Source organism: Heterocephalus glaber, unplaced genomic scaffold (genome assembly GCF_053883595.1).
Source record: "Heterocephalus glaber isolate CG9 unplaced genomic scaffold, H.glaber_assembly_v1.0 deba00000470, whole genome shotgun sequence".
In the NCBI taxonomy this organism is placed as follows: Eukaryota; Metazoa; Chordata; class Mammalia; order Rodentia; family Bathyergidae; genus Heterocephalus; species Heterocephalus glaber.
The window spans coordinates 6,255,344-6,263,570 of NW_028258145.1; positions in this window are offsets into that span (position 1 = coordinate 6,255,344).

The following is an 8,227-nucleotide window of genomic DNA, read 5'->3' on the forward strand; positions in this document are numbered from 1 at the left end:
AAATTGTAAGGGACCATGAGAAATCAATCCAGCAGCTGCTAGACGATGCAAAGAAGAATAAGATAAGACTGACTGGAGTCAATGAAGAAACAGGAGAGAGTGCAGATGACATAAAAAAACTGTTCACAGAAGTGATGACAGAAAACTTCCCAAGCAGGGGAAAAGAACTTGACATACACATAAGTGAGGAATATAGGATTCCAACTAGCCTTGATCAAGAAAAATCTACACATAGCCATATGATTGGTAAGATTCTAGAAACACAACAGAAGAACAAAGTTCTACAAGCAGTTAGAGAAAAGAAACAAATCACATACAAAGGAAAGCCCATCAAAATCACAGCAGACTTCTCAATGCAAACCCTCTAGACAAGAAGAGCTTGGAGTGAAGTATTTCTAGCCCTAAAGGAAAACAGCCTCCAACCCAGATTGATGTACCCTGAAAAACTATCTTTCAAAATGGATGGAGAAATAAGATACTTTCATGACAAAGAGCACCTTAGGAACTTCGTGAATACAAAACCAGCACTCCAAAAAATTTTACACAATATCCTAGGAACAGACATTGAGGATCACAACCCCAGGAAGCAAAGCAGAATGAATCCATCTGGCATGACAAGAAATTAAATGTAAAGGGGGAGAACCCAACAAAAAGAAAAAGTCATGAAAATAATAAGTCAATGCATATCAGTTATAACCATCAATGTTAATGGACTCAATTCAGCAATCAAAAGAAATAGACTGACAGAATGGGTCAAGAAGCAAGATCCAACAATATGCTGCATACAAGAAACACACCTAATTCAAAAAGAAACTCATAGACTGAAAGTTAAAGGGTGGAGAACAATGCTCCATGCAACAGGAATTCGAAAAGAAGCAGGAGTAGCTATCTTCTTTGCAGACCAAGTGGATTTCAAACCCACACTGATTAAGAGAGACAAAGAAGGACACTATATCCTTGTAAAGGGAACAATCCAAGAGGAAGAGATGACAATCATAAATATCTCTGCACCAAACACTAGTGCATCCAACTATATAAAACAAATACTAATAGACATGAAAAACCATATAAGCACTAATACAATAGTAGGGGGGTACCTCAACACCCCACTGTCACAAATAGATAGATAAACTAGACAAAAAACAAGCAATGAAATACTAGAACTCAATCAAACTCTTGAACAAATGAACTTAACAGATGTTTACAGAGTGTTCCACCCAAGAAAATCAGAATACACATTCTTTTCAGCTGCACAAAGGTCATTCTCCAAAATAGACCACCTACTCGCTCATAGAACATATTTAGGTAAGTGCAAAGGAATTGAAGTTATCCCCTGTATATTATCAGACCATAGTGTGATGAAATTGGAGATCCATAGCAAAAGAAACTCAAAAAATTTCATAAACACATAGAAATTGAACAACACACTTCTGAATAACCAATGGGTCACAGAGGAAATTAAAGAAGAAATCAGACAGTTCCTTCAAATAAATGACAATGACAATCCAACATATCGGAATCTGTGGGACACAGTGAAAGCAGTCTTATGAGGGAAATTCATACCAGTGAATAATCATATTAGGAAAACAGAGTGAGCCCAATAAAATAACCTGATGCTGAACGTCAAGCTCCTAGAATGAGAAGAGCAAGACAAACCCAAAGCTCATACAAGGGAGGAAATTATAAAGATCAAGGCAGAAATTAATGCAATGGAGACTAAGAAAACAATACAAAAAATCAGTGAAGCCAAGAGTTGGTTCTTTGAAAGAATAAACAAAATTGACAAACCCTTAGCCAACCTTATCAGAAAAAGCAAAGGCCCAAATTCATGCAATTAGAAATGAAAAGGATGAAATTACAACAGACCTAGCAGAAATCCAGAGGATCATCAATACCTACTTCGAGAAACTATTCACCAATAAGATGGAAAACATAATAAGATGGAAAACACTGAAGAAATGGACAGATTCCTAGATATGTATGAATTACCAAAGTTGAATGAAGAAGACCTAAAAATTCTAAACAACCCAATATCAGTCAATAAAATTGAAAATGTAATTAAAAACTTACCAACTAAGAAAAGCCTGGATCCTGATGGCTTCACTGCTGAATTCTACAAGACATTTAGAGAGGAACTACTACCACTACTCTTTAAACTCTTCAATGAAATTAAAAGGGAAGCAATACTCCCAAATTCATTCCTGGAAGCAAGCATCACCTTGATCCCCAAAGCAGAGAAAGACCCAACTGAAAAAGAGAACTATAGGCCAATCTCACTAATGAACATAGATGCAAAAATCCTTAAGATACTGGCAAATAGAATGGAGAATATCATCAAGAAGATCATACACCCTGATCAAGTGGGATTCATCCCAGGGATGCAGGGATGGTTCAACATATGTAAATCAATCAATGTAATACACTATATCAATAGAGCCAAGGACAAAAACCATATGATCATCTCACTAGATGCAGAAAAAGCATTTGACAAAATCCAACATGGATCTATGATAAAAAAAACCCTACAAAATTTGGAATAGATGGTCTCTACCTCAAACTGATAAAAGCCATCTATGAAAAACCAACAGCCAATATCATACTAAATGGTCAAAACCTGAAATCCTTCACACTCAAATCAGGAACAAGACAAGGATGTCCACTATCACCACTCCTGTTCAATATAGTTTTGGAAACATTAGCCACAGCAATTAGACAAGAGAAAAAAATAAAAGGAATAAAGATAGGAAATGAAGAAGTCAAAGTGTCATTATTTGCAGATGACATGATACTCTAGACAGAAGACCCCAAGAACTCCACCAAAAGTCTTCTAGACTTAATAACCAAATTCAGTAGAGTAGCTGGATACAAGGTCAACACACAAAAATCAATAGCTTTCCTCTACACAAACAACAGACTCACTGAGAGAGAAATAGACCAAACAATTCCTTTTACAATAGCATCCAAAAAACTGAAATAACTAGGAATCAACCTAACAAAAGAAATCAAAGACCTCTTCTCTGAAAATGATAACACTTTGAAAAGAGAGATTGAAGACAATATCAGAAAATGGAAAGACATCCCTTGCTCCTGGGTAGGAAGGATCAACATAGTGAAAATAGCCATATTTTCACAACTGCTATATAGATTCAATGCAATCCCAATTGAAATCCCATCAGCGTACTTCACGGACCTTGAGAAAACAATCCAAAAATTCATTTGGAACAAGAAGAGACCCAGAACAGCAAAAGCAATTCTAGGTAACAGAGACATGGCAGGGGATATCACAAACCTCAACTTGAAACTATACTACAAAGCTACCATGATAAAACAGTATGGTACTGGCAAAGAAACAGACCTGAGGACCAGTGGAACAGATTAGAAGATGCAGAAACAACTCCAGGCATACTCAGCCACCTCATCTTTGACAAAGGAGCCAAACACCCTCATTAGAGGAAAGATAGCCTCTTTAATAAATGGTGCTGGAGAAATTGGCTTTCAACTTGCCAAAGACCAAAACTAGACCTATATCTCGCACCATGCACTCAACTAAAATCAAAATGGATTAAAGATCTCCATATTAAAACAGAAACACTGAACCAGCTGGAACAGAGGTTAGGTAGAACTCTTGAAGACATTGGTGTAGGAAAAGATTTTATGAACAAAACCTCAGTTGCCCGTGAACTAGCACAAACAATCAACAAGTGGAATCTCTTCTTACTAAAAAGCTTCTGGCACCAGCAGTGTGAAGAGACAACCCACAGTGTGGGAAAAAATTTTCACCAGTGGTCCTTCAGACAAAGGTCTGCTATCTCAGATCTATAAAGAACTTAAAAAAATCAGACCTCCCAAATTTAAAGACCCAATCCAAAAATGGGCATCTGAAATGAACAGACATTTCTCCCATGAAGAAGTAGAAATGGCAAATAAACATATGGAAAAATGTTCACCATCACTGGTCATTCAAAAGATGCAAATGAAAACAGCGCTGAGGTTTCATCTCACCCCAGAAAGAATGGCTGCTATCAAGAAATCAACCAATAACAAATGCTGGTGTGGCTGTGGGGAAAGAGGAACCCTGCTCCACTGTTGGTGGGAGTGTAGACTGGTGCAACCATTGTGGAAATCAGTATGGAGATACCTCCAAGAACTAGGACTGGAAGTCCCATTTGACCCCACTATTCCTCTGCTGGGTATCTTCCCCAAAGAATTAAAAGTATCATACCACAGTGATACATGTGCACCCATGCTCATAGCAGCACAGTTTGTGATAGTTAAAACTTGGAAACAGCCCAAATGCCCATCAACTGGAGACTGGATCAAGAAAATGTGGCTTTTTAAATAAAATGGAGTACTACTCAGCCATAAAAAATGAGAAATTGGAGAAATTTATAACTAAAAGGATGCACATTGAGGTGATACTCTTAAGTGAAATAAATAGGACACACATGTGTAAATACTGAATAGTTTCACTACTGTGAGAAACTAAAAGTATAAATAAGGACTAAAAGATATAATAGATGATGTGAAATGGAAAGAAAAGGGGCAAAGGGGAAGGGGAAGTTACAGGGGTAGGGGAAAGGAAAGAAGGGAATGGAATTACTATGAGAAAATGAAAAAACGGAAACAAAATCTTTGTAAATAGGGAGGAATGGAGGGGTTGAAGGGAGGCCAGGGCAAGGGGGAAAAATAAGAACCAAGAGAGATTATGTAAAGGTGCAAATTTCCAATGATGAATGTCATTGTATTGTATATCTAAAATGTACCAATAAAAGGATATACAGTTAAAAAAAATATCCTGGATGAGTCTGTGAGCTTCTGGATAACCAGAGTAAAGCAGGTTGCTCTCCCCATGTTGCTGGGCCCCATCCAATCAAATGATGGCCTCAACCGAACACCAAGCCTGACCTCCCCAGAGTGAGAAAGAATATTTTCTGCCCGTTATGTTCCCACTGAGAGGCTGGCTTTGTCCTGCCCTTGGACCTGAGCTGAAACATCAGCTCTTCTTGAGTCTTGAGACTGTAGCCTTTAGCCTAGAGCTCCCATGGGTGGCTCACCTGGTTCTCAGGACTGGACCACACCACTGGGGCCTGCCCACTCAGTGGTCTTAGCCTGCCCACACAGGCACAGATCTCGGGACCTGCCAACCTCGTAACTTCAAGAGCCGGTTCCTCAAAATGTGTCTGTGCTGTCGTTTGGGTTTTTTAGTACAAGTTTGTGGTACATAATGATCACATTCCTCATGTGAAGTTGGTACATTTACACAGCATATCTTATTTCTTTTTACATCTCCTTCCTCTTCCCTTCCTTCTGTCTCCTCCCCTTATCTCTCAGTCCCATTTCCATTTGCAAAAGATCTGTCTCCCTGTTTCCTATTATCTTCTACCTTGCTCTTTATTTATACTCATATAAAAGAAACCATGGTTTTCTCATGTAAGAGAAACCATGCAATATTTAAGCTGTGTGTCTGATTTATTTCACTTAACGTATAGTTTCAAGGTGCATCCATTTTCCTACAAATGACTCAAGTTCATCCTTCTGTATTGCAGAGTAGTACTCCATTATGTGTAAATAACAAATTTTCTTTATCTATTCATCTGTTGATAGATACAGGCTGCTTCCAAGATTTAGCTATTAAGAGTTGTGCTGCTATAAACATGGGTGTGCATGTATCACTGTGATATGATGTCTTTAAGTCTTTTGGGAGGATACTTAGAAGGGGAATAGCTGGATCCAGTGGAATTTATAGTTTTAGTTTTCTGAGGAATTTCCATACTGATTTCCACAGGTGCTATACCAGTTTACACTCCCACCATATAGCTTGGATCTTAACTGTTCCCCAAGGCCCATGGGTTAAAGATAGTTCCTGGCTTGGCACTACTGGGGATACTGAAGATTTTAAGAGATGGGACATGTTGTTGGGGGCATGACTTTTCAGGGAACTATGGACCCCACTTCCCTCCTCTCCCTCTGTTTTCCTCCTGGCCATGAGATGAATGATTTTGCTCAATCCTCCACTATGATGTGCTATTTCATCACAACCAATCAGGGACTGGACCCTCCAAAATATTGAGCCAAATAAACCTTTTCTCTTTATAAGCTGATTATCTTGGGTATTTTGTTACAGTACCAGAAAGTTGATTAACACAAAATATGCATAGAATCAGTTTCTCTAAAGAACCCTAACACAGTGACAACTGAGACTAAGTGAGGAAGCCAAAGACTTGGCATGCAGAAGGCAGGCTGCCTTGTGTTCCCTTTATTCTCAGTGCTCCTGAGACCAGCACCTCTGGCCCAGCCTTATGTACTGTCACTTGGTGAGAGTGGGCCTGGGCACGGGTGCAGATTTTCACGTGGCCCTCAAGGGTACAGGGAATTTCATTGTGAAATGGGGCTGAAATGATCCTATCAATAAGAAGCTTGGTGTGGTGGTGCACACCTGTAATCCCAGTACTCTGGGAGGCTGAGGCAGGAAGATTGCAAGTTTGAGTCCAGCCTGGGCAACTTAGCAACAGAGAAAGACCCTGTCTCAAAATAAAAAAGGCTGGGGGTATAGCTCAGTGTGAAAGCCCTGAGTTCAGTCTCTAGTACCGAAAAAATAAAGAATAAAAGAATTGTTTCCAGATGTCCTGAGGGACTAGTGTCCTGGGAGGGGCTTGTGCTTGGATTGCAGCTGTGGTCACCTAACAACGGGGACAGTTGGAGAGGGGTGCCACTGGGCAGCATCTTTGTTGTGTGAGCATCAGTGTGTACTTGCACACACTGGGATGGGACATCACCAGGTGACAGCGTCTTACTACCATGGTCTCCAGGGACCCTGTCATACTTGGGCTCTGGCATTGACCAAACTGTCTTATATGGTACTTGAGTTTGTGGTGAAAGCCCCTGATTTCTTTTTCTTTACCATTTTCAAAGGACAATTTACAAAAAGAAGAAGAAATACCTCTAATCCCAAAGGTGAGAATTGTATCAACACATCAGACATCAAATGTAAACATTTATGCATCAAACACACATACAGCTTCTTATTTGGGTTAAGGAAGAGAACTTTTAAGCAGTTCCATTTCCCCCCCATAACACCTCTCTCCTGAGGCAGGCCGAGGTCTCCACTTTCACCCTTTACGTCTCTGGATTGTAACTAATCACAAGCTCTTTGCTTTCTTCCTTAGGTTGCATTGGTCTTTGAGCTTGGAAATGTTCTGGGGGGGGAGACTGAGTCCAGAGGACCCTGACCTATCGTGGCCTGGTTGAGTGCTTTCCCTGCTTTGAGCAGCTCCTGGGCTAATTCCCCAGAGCCGAAAGGGAAAGCAGATTTCCAGTCATGACCAGAGGTGATAGAGAAGCTCTCTTTCCTCCAGCTACCTTTGCCTTTACTCAAAAGGCAGGTTAGATGAGGATGAGCCCTGGCCATGGTTTTAGGGCCACTTCCTGCTTTAAGGAGGCCCCAGCCTGGCATGCTGCCCCTACTTTGGATCATCTGCTGATCACAAACAAATTGTACCTCCACTTCTGGGCACAGAAAACCAACTTCCTTTTCTGCATTCTCCAGTTCCTCTTACCAGGATGGAGACCAAGAAAGAATGGGGGGAACAGTCTGGGCATGAGCCTAAGGCCTGGGTACCAGTGTGCACAGGAGGCTATCTGGGGAGTGTGCATTCTCACTTCTGAATCCTCACGAGCAGGGCTGAATTGAATGTGTGGATAGAACCTCCAAAACTAAACAGCTTTGGTGAGTAGGTGATTGGAACGCAGGCACTGAGAATTGTGTGATTCATCTTCCCTCTTTAAGAAAGTTCTCAGACTTGGAATATTGCATTAGAAGGGCCTGGGAAGGAGGCATGATAAGATGCAAAGGGCAGGAGTTAACTCTGCAGACAGACAGCACTGAAGCCACCAAACTTGTGCTAAATAAGCACCACAGTGCTTTCTGTTGAGACTTCAAAGAGGCTCAAGGTCGGAGCAGCTGGGCCCTGGCAGCTTCTCCTTTGATAATGAGGCCCCTCGCCCCACGCACCAGGGGCAAGCCAACAACCTGTGTGCAGAGTGGAGGGGAAACATCGCTGATAAAAGGCTTCCAAACACACCCGAGGAATGCAAATATGGAAGATCAATACCAGGCTTCCATCTGATACAGGATCAAAGCAGACAGATCACTGACACATAAGCAAACACGATGAATCAATCAATGCATAGGTGCAGTTTTAGAAATGTAAATATAAAATTTTATGAG